Source organism: Pongo pygmaeus, chromosome 14, assembly GCF_028885625.2.
Source record: "Pongo pygmaeus isolate AG05252 chromosome 14, NHGRI_mPonPyg2-v2.0_pri, whole genome shotgun sequence".
NCBI classification, from domain to species: Eukaryota; Metazoa; Chordata; class Mammalia; order Primates; family Hominidae; genus Pongo; species Pongo pygmaeus.
Window position 1 is genome coordinate 76,328,685 of NC_072387.2, and position 24,685 is coordinate 76,353,369.

At 35.4% G+C, this 24,685-nt stretch overlaps 1 protein-coding gene and 1 long non-coding RNA gene across 5 annotated transcripts in view; both read right to left on the minus strand.

The window, feature by feature from the left end:
* The window catches only part of PCDH9 (protocadherin 9), a 935,212-nt gene that overhangs the window by 862,932 nt on the left and 47,595 nt on the right, over nt 1-24,685 (minus strand). The gene's annotated exons all lie outside the window — the stretch shown is intronic.
* LOC129011591 (uncharacterized) lies at nt 4,814-14,108 on the minus strand. The gene is made up of 3 exons (XR_008493370.2): nt 13,891-14,108; nt 6,803-6,881; nt 4,814-5,057 (listed from the first exon to the last, which is right to left on the minus strand). It is a non-coding gene; the product is annotated as an uncharacterized LOC129011591 (long non-coding RNA).

Consider the following 24,685-nt stretch of genomic DNA (forward strand, 5'->3'; position numbering starts at 1 on the left):
CTAATATTCCTGAGAGATATTATAAAGGTATAGAGATATTAGTGCTTATTTTAGGCCCAAAGAAAATAAACATACGCATCCTCATTTTGCTTCATACAATGTAAGCTAATAGAACAAACACCAATTTGATTTCATATATCCATTGCTTGAATATCTATGTAGCTTGCAAACTGAGATCAGAAATTAAAAGTGCAAACTTATACCTTCAGAGTTTTTAATGCCAATGAATGAAAGGCCCTAAAGCCTGAATACTGCTATGGACTGAATGTGTTTTCCCAGAATTTGTTTGTTGAAGCCTAAATCCTCCATATGATAGTATTTGGCAGTGGAACCTTTGAGAAGTAATTCCGTCATGAGGGCAGGGCCCTCATGAGTGGGTTAGTGCCCTTATATGAAAAAGTAGAAGGGGAATCTCTCCCTCTGCCTGCTATTCAATTAAAAAGTGGCTGTCTCCAAACCAGGAAAAGTGCTTTCACCAGACACCAGATCTGCCAGCATCTTGATCTTGGACTGTCCAGACTCCAGAACTGTGAGACATAAATTTGCTGTTTAAGCCACCCACTCTATGATGTTCTGTTATGGCAGCCCAAACTGACTAAGATGGATATCAAATAAATTGGTTTTGTTACAGCTTCACTCTTTATGAGATATAGTCAGTGGGACTTGCTGTCAATGATATTTCCTACCACAACTATCTAATTTTATGAACACTGAATGACTCAAGCAAAGGATACATAAGCTACCATGCTAAAATTATACTAGTTTATTTCTCATTGGAAAGACGAAATAACAGTCTCCCTGTAGACTAAAGCACTATCAAACTCCAAATGAAGTAGGGTATCACCCTATCCACAGACAATTAGCCAGACACTGGCCCGGTGTCACTATCTTTAATCTTCAAAAGAACTATAAAAGGAGATGCTATTATCGCTCTTGTTTTGTGAGTAAATAAACTGCAGATCAGCAAAATTAGAAGATTTCTTTGAGATCCTACAACTGGATGTTGTTGGCAAGAACGGAGAGATTTGAGTGGGAGGAACTCTAGGCAAGAGGGTTGCCCTATAAGGTGACAGCCTGGATTTGACTGCGATTGGAGGGTTCCTGAGACTCACGGGTTCCGGAAAACAAAGATGTCACAGGCAACCCAGGAGAGTGGGCCACCCTATGTAGAAACATAGAAACCACATGAGGAGGTTAGAGTTTATTCTAAGGGAAAAGGTTTACTGCTGAATATGTTGAGCAAAGAATGACATGACTTGAAGCCATCGTATTGTGTCACATCTGGCATACTACTGGCACACTTGGCCCTTCACAACCCTTCTTGAAATGGAATGGAATTTACAAAAAGAAAAGTGTAGAGTGAGTTCTTGGACATCGAGTAGGAAATAATGGAGGTCAGAGAAACCAGGCTGGGCCGCAGAAGGGAGAGTAAAACATTTTGAAAAACAAAATGTTACTTGAGATTTGCAGTTTATTGAAACATTCTCATTAAAACCTTTAAGATAACTGAAGAAATTACTAAAGGGGTAGGTGGTGAATGCTTTTTTGGCCCTGAAAAATGGTAACATACTTTTTTAGAGAATAGATTTATTCAGTAATTGACTAAAAAACAAATTCATTCAGGGAAAAGAACAAAACGAACCTGACATTGAAAACAATGTAGCAATTAGTGCAAAGAAAACAGATACTGTAATAAAGAAGCAACTAAACTATGTAGCCAACATACGTAGTTTTATAAGAAAGGGTCCTTTGCTGGTTTCTTTTTTCTTTCTATTATTTTTTTGCATAGTCGCTGAGATTTTAAGGGCTTCTTTGCAACTATGCAAATGAAGAAACTCCTGATATGAACTTGTTTCCTACTTCTTCCATTGTCAAAGAACTCCAGCTCAGCGACATTCTGAAGAGCCTCCTCAGATGAGCATCTCTGCCATCTGGGAAATTCTGACTCCTCTGAATTTTTGTGATTCATTTCTCTTCAGCCTTGTAGATTTCAAACTAACAAATCATCATCTACAACAACAGCAAAATGCAACAACAGCAAATACTCCAAAAGTTTTATAAGTTTTCTTTCTTGCAATAGAAAATTATTTTCATATTTCAGTTTTGATTAAAAACACAACCTGGCTGGGCACGGTGGCTCACGCCTGTAATCCCAACACTTTGGGAGGCCAAGGCGGGCAAATCACGAGGTCAGGATATCGAGATCATCCTGGCGAACACGGTGAAACCCCGTCTCTACTAAAAATACAAAAAAAAATTAGCTGGGTGTGGTGGTGGGCGCCTGCAGTCCCAGCTGTTCAGGAGACTGAGGCAGGAGAGTTGCTTGAACCCAGGAGGCGGAGGTTGCAGTGAGCTGAGATCGCACCACTGCACTCCAGCCTGGGTGACAGAGCGAGACTCTGTCTCAAAAAAAAAAAAAAAAAAAGTGATATACTCAAAGGCTATTTTTTTTTTATTTTAGGGTTTATGATTTAAATACCATGATTCAAGACAACAGGCAGGTTGAAATACTCTTCACACCATTGTGTTTTTATCAGATATAAACTAGCATTTTATTTGAATCAGCTACTACGGTATCTTGAGCCACAAGCATCATTTCTCATCCCTCTTAAGAAAAGTTACTTACACTCACAGGAGCCTAAGAGAACCATTTGTCCTATGGAGGCAGATTCTGTATTCCCTTCTTAACATTCGTGTAGCACTGAGTACAATTGAATTCTCACACCTTGTGAATTAATGTGGTTAGGAGCCAGTTTTTGTGGAATAATCAAACAACGTTCCTGGTCGCTTAGATATTTTAAGCATTTCTGAAATGCAACTAGCATGGGGACATTTATTTGAAATTTCAGATAATCTATCTGGAACAACAGTGATAAATGCAGTAGGTAGAGCGATTCTCAGGAAGAGTATCTTTCTAGGGTGCTTTTCATCACACTTCCACATCACAGTACAATTAATAGAATAAAATGATTTAACAATCCGGGTGTCTGGAGGAAACCATTTCCAATCCCCTTCCTGATTGCAGAATGAGTCAAAATAGTTAGACAATTCTCTTTAATTTTACTTCAGATAGAAATTTCTGTTCGAATATAAGGAAAGTCTCAGGGAAACAAAGCATATGCAAACAGACAAACCTCCCAGTTAATGAAATATCTCCGTGAGGATTGCAATCAATAACAGTATAATCTATGTTCATAAATAAGAGTACAGCCTCAGAAGAGTGTCGGGCAGTGATGAATTATTCAGGAGGCCTGCTTTGCTGCTGTTCAGCTACATCCATGCTTAAAGCTTTTCAGTGACAGAAACACCTGGCTTAGCACCCTCTGATTTCAGCCTTCTCTGAATAGCTAAATCTCTTTTTACCTCTTGTTCTAAACAGAGTTTATCCATGGAGCCCTTACCTGACGGTAAGCTCCAAAGAGAGCCACTGAACTCCAAGAGGAGTAAGTTAGTTTCTGCAGGACATAGACTTACATGCAGATATATTTTTTGTGGCAGGGAACTGTTGACTGTAGAATGTACCACTCACAGTGTACAGAAGATAGGGCCTAATAAACACTTCAATTTCCAGGGACCGTCAGGAGGGTTAATGTGAGCAGGGGGAGGGAAATTAGTAGTTAGTAAGGGAGAATAATAGAAAAGGAGACTATTTCCTCTTACGAAATATCTGTTATCTGTGCCTCTTACCATTAGTCTCCCAACTACAGATATTATAATAGTAGCAACAACACAATTCCTCCAAGGAATATAGAGTTTCAGCCTTCTCCCAACTTACTAAAGTGATAACTGTGATATTCTGTGGGCAATAAATAGTGCTTGGGAATTGGAGAAGGCCAAAACTTATTAGCTAGCCTAATCCACTGTCTAAGCGTTTTGTTCAAGTTGGCCTTCCTAAACGACCTTGGAAGTAGAGTTTTTTGCTGTATCTTCTGGGAAGCAATTAAAAAGCCAATGATTTTTAGTGTTGCTAATTTTTCATATTCAGGCTAAATTTTCCTTGGCTTTATTTCTTGCATTTATTAATACTTATTGGCCTAAATAGCCATCCTAAATAATGTGCATGTACACACAACTAATATTTGTAGATTATAACATTTGACAAGATCAAAAGATATGTCAGTCTTCTTCTTGAATTATAGTTCTAGTTCTCCTGATATATAAGTATTTCAAAATATATGTCAACTTTCAAAAAAATGTGACTCTCTGAAAGTGTATCTCTAGAATTTTAGCTTCAAAATTTCAGTTGATTAAGGTGGACTGGATATTTTCTCTTGGGAATTTTGATATAAAATAGTTTTATTAAAGTTCATTTTTTTTGCTACATACCAAACACCACAAGCAGTGTGGACTTTCACTTGCAGGAGTCCTAACTCACAGAACAACCATCAAAAGCCTTTCCTATCTGATAACCAGAAGAAATTCTTCACTGAAGGTCAGCAGTTTTTGACCTAGCTCCTGGCCTGCAGGAGTCTGCATCAGAAAAGAAAATTGGCCATACTTCAATGCCCTCTTCTAAAACTCCCGAGTGAGTAGAGAAGGAAGATAAGGTGCTTCAGAGTCTTTAACATCTTTTTCCACATCAGAGAGAAAGGAAAACAGATCGAGTACCCCCTAGACATTACTATTTCAGTAATAATGTATTCAGAAAAAAAGATAACTGTTGAATATACAACTGCCTGCACTGTTCTGAACTGAAAAAAAAAAATACCACTTTGGTTTGAAGTACTAAAACAGAAAATATTTCTTAAGTATGTCATTATATTTAGTGGTGAAATTTAGAAAAGTTAACAAGAAAATATGGTGAAAATCATGTATGTACTTTTGCAGCTCTTTATTTGTGATCCGGTTTTTCCACATTTAGATCATGATGTGAAGTAGCAAGAACAATTAATTAATCACCATATATAGATAGTAACACTTTAAAGTTTGGCTTATAAAATCAGAGAAGTGGTCAACTCCAGGCTTTCACATATTTGGTTACTGTAGAAACTCCACGTGCATGAATGAGAATCAAAAGGAATCAAATATAAAGAAGCACACACAGATCTCACCCAGCCCTGAAAAATAAAAATGTGTAAGTAAAGACTATTGTTCCCAATTAAAATTGCACACATAACTTTATCACTTAGTGGAGATGAACCAAGCTACTCTCAGGCATAATACTTATTAAAGAAAGTATCTATAAACCTATATGTGAAATAATATATGGGATCTTGAACAGTTCTTTGAGAAGATAGATCAGGTATCTTAACCTCATTTGTCAAACAAAGTTATTAAAATTGTCATATATATATGCTCTAACTTTACTATCTTAAGTTTGGTTCTCTGTCATTATATTCTATTTAAAATTTCAGAGCGCATTTGGTATAATAAGTTCACATAAAAACATTAAACTCTGTAACTTCTAATCATTTTAACATCTCATTTTATCTTGTAGGAAGGCATTCAGACAGTAATTACAATTTCTGGTTTTAGTTAATTCGTATGCCAGAGCAGACCATGAGAAAAGTTTGTTTTTAATCCCAGAATTTGCTGCGTCAAGTAACTGAATTTAAACACTGTATAATGTTTGCGGAGATACGCAACTTGTAACTTGTATTGAGGCTTCCAAAATGTACAGTTCTGTAAGGAATAATCAGTAACTCAAATGGTTAATTTTTTCTTATACATGACCAGGAAAACTAACTGTCAATAAATGTAATCCAGGTTCTTTATTAGTGATTTGAAACCAAGCCATTACAATAGAAAGAAGCATAATGACATCCTATAGGAATTTTAAAGTAAAAGATAAAGGGGGTCTCTTAAGTTTATGAAGGGAATACATGGCATGAGTTTCCCTTTATTTTATTGTAAAAATTAATTAGTTAAAAGTTTAAAGGACTTAGTTCTTAAAAAGTTACCAATCCACTCTAACAAAATCATGTGTTTTGACATCTTCTAGTTATTACTAAATGCATGTGCACCTGCACATAATGCAATTGTAATGCATCTTCAAGTTTTCTGTTGTTATAATTTCATCCATAAACATTTTTATTTTCAGCTTTTCTTCCTTCTTAAAATAACACAGATATATATTTCAGGTAAATATTTGAAAATACATATTATATCTACTATAGGAAAATTCAGAAATTAGCAGAAGTATTAAGAAGAATATACACCAGGCGCGGTGGCCCATGTCTGTAATACCAGCACTTTGGGAGGCCGAGGTGGGTGGATCACGAGTTCAGGAGTTCAAGAACAGCCTGGCCAAGATGATGAAACCCTGTCTCTAATAAAAATACAAAAATTAGCTGGGTGTGGTGGCAGGCACCTATAAACCCAGCTACTTGGGAGGCTGAAGCAGAGAATTGCTTGAACCAGGGAGGCAGAGGTCGCAGTGAGCTGATTTCGCGCCACTGCACTCCAGCCTGGGTGATAGAGCGAGACTCCATCTCCAAAAAAAAAAAAAGAAAAAGAAAAAGACTATAACATTTGACTCCAGCCTTGTGATGTGCTGTTGCAAACTCTCCCTACCCTTCCAGGTGCCTGCACTCTGATCAGGTCACCTTTCCATTGTTAGATGGATAGAGCCTGTTTTCATCTCAGGCCTTTGAGCACATTGCCCTTCACAAGTTTGTTTCAGTGACATCATCCTGATTATGGTTTATTTATTAGCGCCTCAGATCTCCCTGACCATCTTCACATACAGGAACTTCTGCATCCCTCCTCTTGCTCCTACCCAATCACTTTCTATGTCATTATTCTGTTTGTGTTTCTATAGCACTAGTTCTATGGAAATGATCTTCCACATTAATTCATTTACCTGTTGACTATATACCTCCATGAAAGCCCCAGCAGGGGAGAGAACTTGGCCATTTTATTGACAATAGCATCCCCAGCATCTGAAACAGGGCCACAAAAAAGTGTAGGTACTTGATAAAGTGTGTTGAAAAACAATATATAAAAGAATAAATTAATTAAAAATTTAAAATCACATCTATTTCTACCATTCAGAAATTAAAACTTAATTTCTTTGATATTATTTACTTCTTTCACTTTACTTTTTTATTATTGAATTGTACTGATGAATAAAAAAAGTTTGAGCTAAATCCTAAATTACAATGTGTTTATACATTAAAAATACATGATTACTTGTACAAAATGAGATCATACTATAATTGTTGTTTGTTATTTGATTTTAAACATTTAACCATATATTAATAAAAAATTCAGCATGCCATTTAATTTTAAACTGAATTTGATGGCTGCAGAATATATCACTATACACTTTACAATAATAATAGTGAATATTTTATGGGTGCATACTGTACTATTCTGCGATTAAAATATTCCAATACTTACTTCATTTATATTCCCACTAACTCTGATATTGCTCCATTTTATAAATGGTCAAGACTGTCCTGGGCTTACATGGCAGAACTGAGACTGAAGCCATAACAAAGAGAACATTTTAATTCTATCTTTTATCTATCTATCTATCTACCCCCTCCAGGAAAAAAAAAAAAAAAGTTATTCTAATTTATATTGCTAACAGCTCTTTATGAGAATATCTGTTTTTGGAACCTAAGTCAATTTTAAACACATTATCTTTAAAAAAATGTTTAACAGTTGTATAGGCGTTAATTGTCTTATTTTAGAAATACAAGTTTATTTCCTTGTGAATTTGAAAAGGATTTTAAGATGCATGGACATTTGCATTTTTTCATTAGTGTAACATCATATTCGAATGACTAGTTTGTTGATGTATGATTACTTCTTAACAGCCTCTCATGCTCTGTAAATTAGAAACTACATAACTACCCATTTTACAGACTTAGATGTATCTATTACAAGTAATGAGTTAACCACATTCAAAACAACATGATTAATTAGGCTTTCTAAATCTTTTTTTCTCTTGAGTTAAAAAAGTCGTGGTGTGGAGTCAATTTGCCTGAATGGTTAGGATCATGCTTTGCAATGGATTCCTTTGGATTTTCCTATCAGCATGGCCTCTGCTGAACACTCCATATAAAATAAATTTCAGATCCACTATAACTCCCTGGCTTCTTACCCTGTTTTATTCTCCTTTGATACAATTATGAACACTTAGATACAATATATTGTTACTTGTCTTTCTTTTCAATTAGATGTGGATAAGTGACATGAAGGAAGTCTTTGCTGTTTTCTTAACCTCTGATGTGATGTGTAACCTAGAGCAGGCATCTAATAGATAACTATGAACCAACTGACTTCATAAAATCCTTTTGATCGGAAGCCTGATTTCACTACATGATACAACCTTGAACAAGTCACTTAACCTCTTTGAATATTCAGTTTCAGATTATACAAAATGAGGATATTTGAGAATGGACCTTAACTATGACATTTTAATGAGCTTTTATAAATTACTTGGTTAGTTTCAATTTGGTAACTGTTTCAATTTGGTAACACGACATAATTGATATTTTCTGTCAAATGAAAGTGTCCGGTTATTTTATTATACTCATACGTAAGGCTTGATCAGTAAAAATTTTTGAGTTTTTGATTGTTTTGTTGCACCTTTTTTTATTCTGTGCTATATTATTACAGTGGTAGTAAGAGAAATAAAGTTCTTTCTATAGCAAAACGTATAATGTTGGAATAAAATGGCTACCATGAGTGTGTGGCTACCGTGGCTACGGGCATTGTACCTGCATTTGTCTGGCTAAAAGACCATCGCTTCTTTATCATTTTTTTGACTATCTGGAAATATTTTTTTCATTGGTAAACTAACCGTGGAAGGGGAATTTGCATGACATTAATAGTCACCTAAGTTTAGAATGAACACTAAAAAGCAAGGGTTCTTTACACAGTGCCATTAATAATTACACAATTTAGATCCGACTTCTTGTTCTACAACAATAACCTTCCTTGTTATATCTTACAATCATATATTTTATAAGAATTCATTATGATTTTTTAAGTCACTGGTCCAACTTAAGTATAAAATATTCATGTTACATTATTTGATTTTTTAAAAGGCTATGTTTGTCTTTAGTGAAATGGTTAAGAGCATGATGAAATGGTTAAGCACGTGATGAAGTGGTTAAGAGCAGACAGAATATGGGGTCAGGCTATATAGGCTTTAATCTGCATCTGCTACTTAATAATTGCGTGCCTCTCAGCAAATTACTTAAGTTCTTTGGGGTTCTGTTTCCCCTAATTTAAAATGAGGAGGATAATAATGATATCTATTTCATAGTATGATTGTGCAGACTCAAGACACTAATATAAAAATCTATAAGGATAGTAACTGACTTTGATAAGGACTATATCATATAACTCTCTAGTACATAAATTCAAATTACTCCTTTATTAGGAGAAAAGTTTGATGAAGCCACTTTTCATCAAACTTTTCCTTAACCATAGAAAAGCTTTTGATATGGCCTTCTAACTCATTTGCTTTAAGTCAATATCTTTTTCTTTACAGTGTTGACATTCCCTTGAGGCAGGAAAATCAACATTTTGAGTAACTTGCTTTAAATAATGGACTGAGGCCCAGTGTCAGCATCTATCCAGTTTGAATTTACTTTCAATAGCCTTTTAAACATGCTGAAGTTCTAAACTCCATTTTATCTAAATATTCTGTTTTTCCTTTTTATTTATGATTCCACTGTGGAACTAATTACTGTCCTGTGATCAAACTTAAAACAGATCAGCTGTCTGGAGTTATACTTATAACCCAATATGTTAGCAATAACATTAAGACTAATGCATACAGGGATTTAGAGTTACTTGCAATAATCAGAAACCATGTTTCCCTCTATACCCCAGGAACAAGGGAAAAGGAAACAGAACTGTTTCCAGGAGCTTGAGGACACACGCCCACTATTTCATAAAGAAACAAATGATTTGTTTTACAGTGATAGATAACAAAAGCTCATATTAAAAATGACAAACACAATCCTGGGAGAGAAGAAAACATACTGATAAAGGTAACCACATTGTAGACAACTTCTCCAGAAAATCACTTGTTATCCAAAAGCAAGTGAAAATCCATATTCACATTTATGACAAGTTGTGACAAAACCTTTATTCTTGCACCCTTCTTCTAATGTAAGATATCTGATTTTAAAATGATTTCAATATATAATCCCTCTGCTAAGCCTCAGCACCGTATCACCATCTTATATTGCTGTAGTTCAGGAACACTGATTCTGAGGGCTGATACAGAATGTTCATAACCATGGCGAAATAAACAAGGAAGAAGAAATATGGAGAGTGAAATAGTTCTATACTAGGAATACTAACAAGAGTATCAGTGACCTTAAAAAGTGGTAAGAAAGGTCAAGCCATGCACAGTGGCTCACACTTGTAATCCCAACATTCTGGAAGGTCAAGGTGCAGAATTGCTTGAGCCCAGGAGTTCAATGCCATCCTGGGCAACATAGTGAGACCCCATTTCTACAAAATGTTAAAAAAAAAAAATTGGCCAGGCATGGTGGGTGCACCTGTGTTCCAAGCTACTCAAGAGGCTGAGATGGGGGGATTACTTGAGTGCAAACAGTTGATGCTGTGGTGAGCTGTGTTCAGACCACTGCAGTCCAGCCAGCCTGGGCAACAGAGCAAGATCCTGGCTCCAAGAAAAATGTGGTAACAAGAATACATGAGAAAAATACTCAGAAAACACTCCCAATTATCAATTACAATCATTTAATGGTCATTTAAAATGCTATCTCAATCTTTAAACATTTTAAATCCCTAATTTGAAAAAGCTCAACTTTCTCTGAATCTTACAGCCATCTTTTGAACGACGGCATGGCACATTATGAGTAAGTCTGGACTCATATGATTATGAACAACCGTTCCAGTAGATGTTTAATAAATGTTTGTCAAACAAGTAGTTATTAGTGTATGCTTTATGTACTCTTCTCACTTACATATTCGTGGGACATCACAAATAAAATTGGAAAGTTTGGAAATATTATCCTCACATTGATGACACTGGAAGTCCTCAGCACCACTGGGGAAAATCAGTGTTTGTTCATGAATGGAGACCACAGTTATAATTGTAACACAAATGACTGATAGCAATTGATATGAAAACCAGGAGTACAAATATGAAGCCAGAACTATATAATTGTTGAAAATCCACCTTTTAGGTAAATCCAAGTTATAACATCCTAAAATCATCTGTTCAAATTTATTTTTATATATTGTACAATGCTCATTATGGTGTTCATATTTATTTTTAATGTTTCATTTAAAAATTAAGAATTTAAACACTGCTCTGTTGACATCTTCTGCCATACAAAACTCATTCCAATTTTATTGTAAAAGAAAGCTCTGGCATAGATTTAACCTATAAAATCATTTCTGATTACATGTCTTTTGGCCTCTGTTAGCTAGAATCTTATAGCAGATTCTGAAGCGCTCATTGTTTAATTATTGTTATTGAAATGTTCCACAATAAACTAAAGAGATTTTTTTGTAAGCTAAACAATGTTTTAATTTATTCTGTAGCTATTGAAACTGCTGAATCAATGTCAACTCATATAGAATCTGAACAACCCTAGGCTATTAAAAAATTCAACAAAGTGTATCTGTATTTTCCTGAAAAATAATTAAGAGCAACATTTTTATTATTTAATTAATAAAGCTTCTACTAACCAAGATCTTAAGAAAGTAAATTAATCTTTTAGCCCTGATTTTACTCTTCTGTATTTTTTGTCTAAATAGTTAATTGCTAAAAGACTCACATGAGTCTCTATTTTTCTGCAGTATCTCACTGACTATTTCAAATTACAATGCTGGCAAAACATTCAGCTCCTCAAATCTCTGGAACCTGTTAGATATGTCTCTATATGGTTGTAGAGCATCCGATTATAATCCTGCTTCTCCTCCTCCTTTTTTTATATTATTTCTTAAATCATAGATATCTGCCTATTTGCAGGTGGGTCAGTCTCATTCTAAGTGATCCGTTCTTCGAGAAGAAAAACAGCTTTATGTTATTCACAGGTATCAGTGCTATAGCATTATGAAACCATCAGATTACTTTTATTTATGGTCTTTAGCAAAGCTCTATTTGGTATTTGTATTTGAATGTAATGCTTCATTAAGAAAATTTAAAACTTATATGGTCATGTATGCCAACGTCCAAACTTAAAGAAATGGCAGCTCATATAGCATAGCTGTAGATAACACCTGTTTGCTTGTGAATGGAAATAATAATTATTTTTCTAACACTGAGAAATACATTTCGCATAAAGTTTCAAAATGTGTTTGTTACAAGTTACTTAAAAATTGAGTAAACTCTATGGTAAAAGGATTATTTCTATACCAGACAAGGAGAATGGCTGTCTCGAAAACATGACCAGAAGTATAAAGTGAGTAATATCATTCGATTTGCAATAGCAAAGGAGATTCTATGAAAGACCATCCTATAAGAATTAAACTTTTGCCATATATCATTAGAATGATATAATATAATAACAATGGGAATTACATATTTTACTATATTTATCAAAAGTAAGAAGTGAGAACTGGCCAGGCACAGTGGCTCAGGCCTGTAATCCCAGCACTTTGGGAGGTCGAGGCCAGCAGAATGCTTGAGGCCAAGACTTCAAGACCAGCCTGGGCAACATGGTGAAACCCCGTCTCTACTAAAAATACAAAAATTAGCAGGGCATGGTGGTGCACTCCTGTAATCCCATCTACTCAGGAGGCTGAGGCACAAGAATCACTCGAACCCAGGAGGTGGAGTTTGCCGTGAGCCAAGATTCCACCACTGCACTCCAGCCTCGGTGACAGAGAAAGACTCTGTCTCAAAAACAAAAACAAAAAAGTGAGAACCATGGAGAGAATTAAAAAGTTGCATGAAATCATAACTCGGAGAAAAATATGGTCATCCTATCCCTGGAGCTGTCAAAGGGTGATGTCATAAAGTTTGGCAACTCCTGGCCAAAATGACTTCTATCTCCTAGATGAAACATAGCATACCAAAATCCATTTACATTGAACTGGTGCCGTATTCTATTGAGAGATTTCTGTCATTTTAATTTTATTTTTCCAAGTAAATTTTCCCACAGGGAATAATTTTTCTTATTAATTATATGTACTGTAACCCAAACAATATTTAAAAGAAAAAGTTGAAAATAGGGTATCTACAGTAAGTAAAAGCAATCATAAATATATATGAGTTGGGGTAGAATTTAAAAATCAGGGTAACAGTTGACTTTTCCAATTCAGGGTGGCATTGGAGGTCTAACCTCATTAACAGCAGATGCTTTTGGAGGACTAGATTGTCACCAATCATTAACCCTCATTCTCTGGGAAGATCACGTTCTGTCAATATTGCTGCCAGTTGGTATACTTCTTTCATATGTGTCAGAATTAAAATTGGAAGCCTTGAACCAAACCATTGAGCTATCTATGATTTCATTAAAACTCTTGAGAACTAGACTCAGGCAAAATTGTGACTGTAGTCATTTATCTCTGGTTATGTTATACCTTTATTTTTATTATGCATTTCTATCAACACCTTTAATGGTGCAGTGCGTATAAACTACAAATTTAAGAAATTATCCCCCAGGATTTGAATTCTGCCTCAGTGACTTATTTGTTCTGTGACCTTGGAGACCTGTTTGAGGCTATTGAACCTGAGTTTCCTCTCCTATAAAGTAGTGATTATAACACTTTCCTACAAAGTGGGAAAATGTAGCAGTAAATGAAATGACCTATGCAAAGTTCCTAACAGCAGAGCACACTGTAAGCCCTCAAAATGAGAGCAGTGTCATTTATTTCCCTAAAGGTCGTTACTGCTAGAGGTATCTGCCTTACATTGCCTGCTCTCAAAGATGTGAGAGTATTCAAAACACTAAGAGAGCACAACATAATAGAGCTGTACACTCACAATTTAAGACCACCACTTACTAGTTTTATCACATTGGATGAAACTTTTGAACCTTATGCAGCCTAAATCCATGAATGTATGTTAATCTCTGACCAAAAGAGATATGCTCAGTAAACATCATCTTCTCTTCCAATTGTTGTCATGGTACTATTTCAGCCACCTTACTGTCCTTCAGATCTCAAGTAAATGTTAACTATATCTAGCATGATTGTTCTTACGGCATCCCCTGGGAGACAGTAGAACGTTGGAAGGCACACTTTTCTGCTGAGCCAAGGCAGAGCCCTGGCATCATTCTAAACATACCTCTCCAGGTAGCACATACTAATAAGAGTTTCAGAAAACTTGTAATGTCTATGCCCTTTCTATAGAAAGATAAGCAAACTTAAATGACTTCAGTGTACAGGCTGTTAAAGTATATAATTATAACTAAATGGGGAGTAAGATGAAGAATGGTAACAGAGAGTTGGCTTCAAATAATGAGATGACAGCTGCTGTTTGGACTATTCAAATTTGAGGGAACCTGAGAATTGAAGTCATTACAGGGGCTCAACTTCAAAGGGCTTTTGCGGCCATTCAAGAATGGATGGTTTTGGCCGGGTGAGGTGGCTCATGCCTGTAATCCTAGCACTATGGGAGACCGAGGTGGGCGGATCACCTGAGGTCCGGAGTTCGACACCAACCTGGCCAAAAAGGGGAAACCCCATCTCTACTAAAAATACAAAAACTAGCTGGGCGTGGTGGCACGCACCTGTAATCCCAGCTACTCGAGAGGCTGAGGCAGGAGAATTGCTTGAGCCCGGGAGGTGTAGGGTGTGGTGAGGCGAGATCATGTCACTGCAGTCCAGCCTGGGAGACAGAGTGAGACTCCATCTCAAAAAAAAAAAAAAAAAAAAAAAAAGAGGATGGTATTGGCAGTTTATCCAAACATTCAAGAGAAGTTAACATTTTTTAAAGTCTTAAATATTGCAGGACTAATTAAAATAATGCAGAAAACGTAACTTTGCAACCCCAAACAGCTAAAGTCTAAAAACCAGGGAGTCACTCAACTCTCTGTAACTCTATTTCTTACAGCTCCAGAAACTCAAAATAACAATTAAAAAATTTTTGTTTAAGCATAAATCAAAGGAAGGGAAATTTAGACAATCTTCATTACCTTATAGGAATAAACAACAACAAAAATAAAGCAAGAGGAGGGAGGATTGAAGGTTATCCACATTAAGATAATTTTCCCTATAGTAATCTTGAATAAATAGAATTTGACATTTGTTACATAAAATAGCTGGAAGTTGAAGAAGAGAGTGGGGAAATCTACCACCTAAGAGGTACAGGTATTGAATCCACCTTCCTGTGAGAAGTATTAAATCAGAAAATGTAGGAGTGAATAACTTAGTCCCTTGAAAGATATATCCTTTAAGATCAGCAAATTGTATATATTTTTTCCAACTACAACCCTGATTCACAATATAGAGACTTGTGGCTCATCTGTCAGTACTTAGCTCCATTTTCCCCTCTGTGGCCTCACCGCAGGAGTTTCACAAGATGGAAAATTCACTTAGGCTACCTGCTCTAGATAAAAGTCTGGAATGGTGAACTCAAATCCCAAGAGCCTCTGGTATGTACTTCAGTTCGACAGAGAAAAATTTTAACTGCACTTGAAAGAAAATGACCCTGGAAAATAGGTTAGCAAGGCAGCAGGAAGTATGTGCCTCGATATGTTTTGAATTTCGAATTCTAAGTATTCTCTACAGGCAGAAAATGCTGTTTTATGCCTCCAGCTAAAAGACAAAAATGAAACAGAATCCCACCACCCTCTTATCAAACCATACACCTCCCTCAAGAGACTTGATCTATAGAGTTGCATGCATGAATTATTTGTGTTTTAAAAAGAGCATTTTGCACAAAATCAAAAGCTAACTCTTTTCAACAACTGAAGGACAGGTTTTGCTTCTCAAATGAAAGTATCCATGAAAAGGGGTCAAAAAACATACCAATCCATATGATATTAAAGTTTATAATTAATCTATTCATATTATTATTTTATTTTCTAGGTGTAATAAAAATTTTAAAGCATCTTTATTATTTCATAGACAGTATGGTTGGCATAAAACATTGATTGAATTAACAAGGTTATTTGTGGGGAAATTAAAAATCCCTCTTAAGTACCCCTACATTCCACATATACATACAATGTGTCCTTAGTATTTCAGTTTAAAATATTAATTCTGAAATATATTACTTATAGCAGATAGGCAGATTATAGATAGATGATAGATAGATAGATAGATAGATAGATAGATAGATAGATAGATAGATAGATAAATAGATAGAGACATATAGACGAAGGGAGGGAAGAAAGATTTATCACTTATTAAAATGCTCCTGTTTACAGAAAGCTCAGTTAAGAAGTCTGTGCTGCTTTTATTATAGATTATAAACAGTGTTGATTATAAACACTGTTTATAGCAAATTTATCTGTTCATTGAACTGAGAGCTAAAGCTGCATTCGTCAGGTAAGCAGGAGTGAGGTGAGATAAGATTATGTGTGGGAGCTCCCATAGCATTAATACAAGGCTGATGCATCCATCCTGGTTTCTTATTTTCTTCTTAAACTAGCTTTCAATTTACTTATTTTGTTTTAATGTCAAATTGATGTTTAATGAGTCATTGTAAATTTATAAAGAACCAAAGCCTCTTTTGTGTCAGGAAAAAGACTTATTCACTGACTTTGATCTAAACAATGCTAAATGTTCTTTCATAAAGTGTCATTTCTTTATCAAATTGAAAGGTTGCAGATAAATTTTGCATTATATATCTAGATATAGATAGAAGCAAACTTTCTTTATTAAATTAAATTCAATATGTCTTTAAATCTCATCATTTTGGGAGGCTGAGCCTGGAGGATTGCTTGAGCCCAGAGTTTGAGATTGGGCCATATTGTGAAACCTCATCTCTACCAAAAAAAAAAAAAAAAAAAAAAAAATTAGCCCAGAGTGCTGGTGCAAGCCTGTAGTCCCAGTTACTTGGGAGGCTGAGTTGGGAGGATTGCTTGAGCCCGGAAGGTGGAGCATGCAATGAATCCTAATCATGTCACCACACTCCAGCCTTAGTGACAGAGAGAGATCCTGTCTCTAAAAAATGAAATAAAAAATGTTTTTAAGGATCCTCTCCAAGCTCTGGACAATATGTGTTTATTCCTGAGAGACTTATGATATTCTTCCAGAAAGTAGCTTTCTAGTGACTAAAAGTAATTACTGTTGTAGGAAAGTAATTTTTGTAATCCCAGAAATAAAGGAAACTTACTTGGTTTCTACCCATCACAATCTAAAAATTATAACAAATATAGCATCTTATGTGAAAGTAATTATAAACTTCTTCCTCAACCAATATTCTCACACATAAACCACCTTAACTACCTACAGAAACACTATATGCAGGGCCTGGAACAAACAGGGGCTATAGCAGGTCCATACCCATGTATACATATGGGGATGTTTGTGTTGGGTGAGATTTGGCTTCTTATTTCCTCACTTATTTCCACCTCATACTTGCTTACTGTACTACCCATACATTAGTCCTTCCCATTCAGGATTTGGGGAGCATCTTAGATGAATGAAAAAGGCTTCATAAATACATTTTCCCTTAGGATGAGAAAGAGAAATGAAAACTAAATCATTGTTCAAATTGGTTACAGATAGAATATAGTTATTTCTATAATTGTCTAAACTCACCTAAAACTCATACCTCCAATTAGATCTCCCTTAACTAGTTCTAAAGAGAATTATGATCTACTTACCTCTATAAAATGCAGCACTCTTTAGATTTTAGAGATGCACAAAAATTCAGACATAGAGAATCTGTCTAATATTCAAATAACAGATCCAGACAGTTTTAACAACACAATCCAAGTAAACCATTTAAAAAAAAAAAAAAACTGGTCTGTTCATTCACAGCAAGAAGATGTTTCCAGCTGATGTGTTTGATTGAGCTAGCTGATAAGTTTTATTACTCTCATGTAGACAATGAAACAAATGCCTAATGGGGAAAATTGCATTGAGTCTAACTTGGAAGCAAAGTTGGCCTCTGGCTAGTGAATGTGTCCAACTGGGAAAACTAGTTTCAATCCTTTATAAGGCCTAAAATGTAAAGCAAGAAAGAAAGACAGAAGATGGATATTTCATTAAGACTGTTGAACTCAAAAAGAGCGGTGATGCAGAGAAAGTTAATAAGGGAAGTAGAGAATAAGTGGTGTTGCAATTATTACCAGCATAAAGCAAATTGCTCAGGGTCCCATAAATCTTTTCAGGTTCAATCCCCCATGCTTAACCAGATGATCTGCCTGGGTCTGTGCACACGCATTTTACCCCACTCTCTTCATTTATTTTCTCTTGAACTAAAAGATACTTTTCATTCAGTGTTAAGGTTTCTGGCTAAAATCATTCTACTATAAAAACACTTATTAAAGCACCCTTTGAATGGTTTTCAAAAATAAAAATAAACAAAAATAAACAAGGAGTCTCTATTAGGACAAAGAAACATATTTAGAAATGCTTCAACTAATGTCCTACATAGCTTCACTTTTCCTGTAGTACTAATATTTTTAGACAAAGTGAAAATGAATATATATTATCTATAATAGAACATCAAGTAAGAATACATTATTTCTCCCCCTTTACGTAATTGTACCCATCCCAATACCCATCTGGCTCTTTTATGGGGAATTTTTTGTCACAGACATAGGCATTCTCTTTTTTTAAGTCATGTGAGGACACTTTTATCAACCCTCCCTTTAAAAATCTATCCTACTTTCATTTATCTAATATAATAAAGGTAGTATGCCTGTGATCTTATTACAGAATAATTAAGAATATATGCTGTAGGGATTTGCTGTTGGGTAAGAAAGACAAGTACAACAGTTGAGTTGCTTCGGTACTAAATGTGTGATCTCTCTTAGTCATAATTTCTTCTTTTCAAACAATGGAAGCAATAAGCATTGCTACCTTGGCTGTTATGAAAATTAAGGTATCTATTGCGAATAAGGAACACTGGGTCCAGCCCATGGCAAGTATTCAATAAAGTACCTTAATTATTTCTATGACTACTTAGAAATAATACAAGATTTCTAATATTGATCTACCACTTTCAGGATTTGGATTCACTTTATTAAAAATTAAATTGAAAATACCTATCATTTCTTGTTATTAAATAATTCACATTTTCTCTCTTTAAATGAAACCCCCCTGCCACCTGTCATTCCTCCAAGCTTCCATATCTTCTCCTCCCTTTCAGAATCAATTTTCTTGAAAAAACTCTTTGTTCCTTCTTCATTTCTTTCACTCCAATTTCTGTTCAATTGGCTGTATGCCAGCTAGATTTTGCCACTTTGTTGAAATTTATCTCCCAAGAGTCTCTTTACCAAATCGAGTTAATTTATCAGCCTTTACTTTACTTGTATCTTGACAGCTTTTGACACTTTGACCCTCTTTCCTTTGTTGATCTCTTTGATAACACTGTCTCTCCATTTCACTCCTCACCCCATTCCTCTGTCCATCTCTGAAGATACAACCTTACAATCTTACTTCTGTGTATAATGCTTGAATATTGGTGTTGATTCCCCTATGTTGGTGTCTCTCGCCATTGTCCTCTCACAACCTCTTTCAGGCAAGCATTCCAATTCTATTTGTTCCAGTTACCACTGATGGTCCTGAAATCTCTGTTTTCAGACAGTAAAACATACTACTTTGCTAACACTGGACCTTTCAACTTGGATATATGCCAGTTGCTTCAATCTCAACATGTCCCTAATTGAGCCCATTGCATATAATAATTGCTCAATAAACATTTGAAGGCTGATGACTACACAATTTTTTTCAAAATGTCCAAAATTGAACCCATGATTTCTAACCTCTACTCCTAAAATCAATCTTCTGCGTATGTTGCCCTGCTCAATAAGGGAAAGCAATACCTGCCCAATTGCCCAAGCCTGGCATGGAAAACATCTTTGAAACATCCATCTCACTCTAACACAATATACAAACAGGTACTAAATGCTATTGACTTTAAGTATCTCTCAAGGTTGTCCTTTTTTTCTCTACCTCACTTACTGCAGATGATATTATGTCTTGAATTCTTACTGCTACCATCTCTTACCTTACCTATCTGTATACCAAGAGAGATCTTGCTAAGATCACTAAGATGGGGAAAAAGATACTATGAAAGTTAAAGGTCAAACCAAAATATGTTAGAATTCCATTTTCACCCTGCAGTTGTACGATCCTTGGCAAATCACTTACTTCTTTATGTCTCACGTCTTTCAACTGTAAAATGAGGGTCAATAATATATTGGAAAGGATAAATGAGATACTTAGCACACAATAACTATTTATATAACATCCAAAAACTATTTCTTATTATTGTGATTTCTGCATTTGATTATGTCAACTGTTTACAATAATAATGTTGGTGTGTTCCCACTGCAACTTAGAAAAATGTCTACATTTTCTTAGTTTATAATTTGCCTCTTCATAACTTGAGCCTTGAATACTGTGTTCATTTTTGTCAGTGTATGTAGTAGCAGCCACATCCAGTGTTTTAAACTCCTCTTAAGTGCCACTCTCATTCACCCCAGGTCTCTGCATATGCTGTTGCATTTTCCTGAATCACCTTTCCCCTTTTCTTTGTCATTTAAGTTCTACTGGATTTAGAACTTTTAGATCTCATCTTAAACATGTTAATGCTAGGAAACATTTGCTGTATGAGGATTTTGTGCCAAACATCGAGTAAAGATTTACACAAATAATTTCATTTTTAAATTCCTCAAGACCACCTCTTCTGGGAGAAAGACTTTCCTGAGCTCAAATAGAATGATAAATCAGTATCCTGGCTATAAAAACTCTTGATACCCTATACTTACCAAAAATAAAACAATGCAAAGGCTTACTTAATTTTCCTTCCAGTTCTACTATAAAGTCCATGACGACAAAAATGTTAAATATAAACTTGTGCATTTATGCTTATATCCCCCAATTAAACACAGTTGTGGAACATAATAACTGCTCAATAAACATTTGAAGAGTGTGGCTACATAGTTGATGATATTACTATGTCTTAGGCACTGTGTTGGGTTGGCATTTTTTTAGCCACTCGGAGTTAGATAGTAAAATTTCTGTTTTACAGAGGTGGAAACTGAGGTTTAGAGAGGTCACCCAGTTATTGCTCAATGCCCATAGTAGTTGTCAGAGCCAGTGTTCATTTTCAGAATTGTCAGACCCAACGTTCCGTGTAGAAATTTTATTCTTTTTAATTTAAACATCTGCACAACTAATCTTTGTGATGGGATCATTCAGACTTAAGTAGTTAAAAGTGCTTGTCACAGAGTCAGTGTCTGTGATTGATCCATAGCAATGTATTCACAGACCATCCGCCAATACATATTCTGTACACAACTGCTCAATGACTATGAAGTGCATTGCTAGAGTAACTAGCTTATAGGTCAAATCAAGACTACAGGGACTATAACCTAACAAACCAGGTTAATCACAAACAGATTTCTAGTGTTAACCACTTTTTATTTAATTTATAATAATTACTGGCATTAAATCTAGTTTTTATGCCTGTCATACTCTACTAGAATCAAAGCTAGCAATAAGAGAAGTTTTCATAAGGTCATCATTTATGAAGTAAATATTGTACAGATTATCTGTAAATAAGGGTTGTTATTTTGGAGAGAAATTATTTTAAAAATCACCTAGGCTACACCATTTCTCTGTTCAATTTCTTGGGTGTGTTATCATTACTTCTCTTGGGAATTTCATCTTTAAAACTATTTCAAAGTCAAGGTTAAGGGTAAGGGAAAAGAGAAGTAGAACAGAAAGGCAAATATTGATTGCAATATAGACTCAAAACTATAGTTGGCTAAGAAATCCATTTCTTAGCCAATCTGTATTTCAGGTACCCAAGCTAACTCCAAACTAAAGTTTATGCACTTTTGCATATATTTATAGTCAATTCTTCATCTAGATTAGAACTTTTAAACCACCAAATGACCAGTAGAGAATATCTCTTAGAATTTTTTCTACAAAATTTGATTGCCTTGGAAGGTAGATGAAAGAGCTAATGACTATTTTATTTAAGTGTGATATACTGAGATGCTTTTCAACAATCTGTAATATTTCCTAGAAGATCAGTTTTATCTCCTTAGTTATGTATACTTTCTGCTTTATTGTATGTAATGGAAAATGAAAGAATAGACTGGCTGCAGAACTTGAAGCCTGCAAGTTTTAACTCACAAATCCAATCTGTAGGCTATGTCGCTGGTGCCAATTTTGAGGATTTTTTTTACAGTTACACCATTTTGTAAGTATTATGAGTCAAAGCTTTTATTATCTCCAGATCTGCCAGTGAAGCTCACTGTTGGGCTCCTGTATGGCTCACTGAAAGACATGGTTCTGCTGTTATTATAGGATGCCTCCCACTCCAGGAGTCACTTGTATTAAATCAAACCATCACATTATTTATGTCTTCAAGTTCCCTAATTCACTTTTTGTTATTGATTTTTGGATTTTGCTTTTGACCTATAAGACTCTGCATGGCCTATGTCCATTTAAAATAACTATTCAAAATTCCCTGGTTGGTCTTCATGAGCGGAGCCAACTTTGTGAGCTGCTCCTAAGTCTTGTGTCATTGTGATTACCCCGTAGGCTTTTCTATCTATTGCTCCTTCTACCTTCAGAATTAATAGATTGGGAAGATTAGGTCAATTGGCATTTCTGAGGCAAGTCTGAATTCATTTTCTTTGGCTTGTCTTGTTGAATTTCACACTCCCTGAACATTTCTCACTGATAAGCAGATTATGATGCTGGCTCATGTTCAGGGATAGCAATCCAAATGTATTTACAGAGTTGTATTGTTACCTTTTAGCACCATCAACTGCAATAAGCATTATCGTTTATAAAGTTAAAGCTCCTCATTTTAAATCTGTGTCAAGAGGCTAATATAACTGTGATTTTAATTACCAAAAATCAATTTCAAATTAATGTGAAATTTAACAGTGGGAAATGTGTCGGAACCCAGAGACAATCAGTTTGGCCTTTACCTTAGGTGCGGTCCTCTATAAAAGACATTAACATAATGCTGGTTTTCTAGATCAGTGGCTTTCAAACTAGTGTCTATGAAAAGCTTAAGTCAAAAGAGGAGTTCCTGGGGATTTATTATTGAAATTTAAGTCATGGTAAATCGAACTTGCATATAGTGCAAATAATTTTTTTTCATCTTTCTACTTAAAGCAGCTGCATAGGGAGAATAATCATGAGAAGCTACCGGTTTTAGTGTTTAGGAAATCATTGGTGTCATTAAGCAGAGCGATTTCATAAGCTGTAGAGGAAATTCATATCACAGGAGGTTTAGGAGAGAGAGGAGAGAGGAATGGGTAGAAAAATCACATAGACCATTTTCAAAATATGTTTGTGAAATGAATATCAAGACAACTAGAAAGCATGGAAGGTTAAATTATTTTCTAACTTGCTAAGATGGTATGCCATAATAATGCTTTGTAGGTACAGTGTAATGGAGGTGATACAAAGTTCTGTGCACATATCCTAGACACGGAAAGAATTTCAGTGGATGCCAGCTCTGTAAGTGGATATGAAATCAAAGCAAAGTGAGTGAATCTTGGAAAGAAGGAGGGACAATGTAATAGAGCTGTTTATTTAAAAATTACCAAAGGGACACAAAAGTGACTAAAAATTAGGCCATAAAAAAACACCACTACAAAATAAGTTGTTTCTACAACCATTCTTCTCAAGATACAAGCAATACCTATCTTCCAATGGTTTATTCTCTGTCTTCTAACACCCTTGGGCCTCCTCAGCAGCATTTAAACAGCAAATCACCTTCTTTTCAGGAACATTTTCTTCACTTAATTTCTAGGACACTACAGTCCCCAGTCTGGCCTTCACCTGATTGACCAGACCTTTTGTCCTTTGGTGGTTCCTCTCCTCCTGCCTCTGAATGTGGGCATGGCTCAAGGCTCTGCCCCTGGATCTCTTCTTTCACTTGCTACCAACATCAGTTTCAAATTTCAGGGCATTTAAACAACACAGTGATGAGTCTCAAATATGTATATCCTGATATATCCTCCTTCTCAGGACTCATAAATTAAACTATCTCCATAACATTTCTATTTAGATGCCTAGTAGACATTTTAATCATCCTGCCTAAAACAGGACTCTCAGTGTTTCACCTGAATATGTTCCAGACCTAAATTTCCCTATTTCCCCTGTCATTAAAGTGAAAAAACATGGAGTTGAGAGGTTAGACACAAATCTTCTCTTTCCTTTATACCCCAACATCTAATCTGTCAACAGGCCATATGGGCTGTAACACATATGCAGTACATATCCAAAATCTCACCATTCTTTACCACCTTTTTTCGCTCTATCTTATTCCAAACTATCATTATATGTATTCTTGCTTCACTTTTTCCTCACTAAAGTCAGTTCTACACATAGTAATCGAAATGTTCTCTAAAAATTAAAAAAAAAAATGAAAATCATAGGTCAGATTAAGGTATCCCTCTGCTGAAAACTGTAAGTCACTTTTCTTCCCACTCAGGATGCAATATAAATCTTTACTGATTAAATCAACTGATCTCTGTTGAAAAATTTACACTGACAGTAAATTGTTACCACCCAGACTAAGAAGCCATTGGGTGAAGGAAGTAGAATAGTGTTTACTAATTCTTCCTGGAAAAATTAGGAGATAGATAAAATTTATTCTGGGGTACCCTCTTCCTTTACATGCCACTCTGCCTGTCCCCAA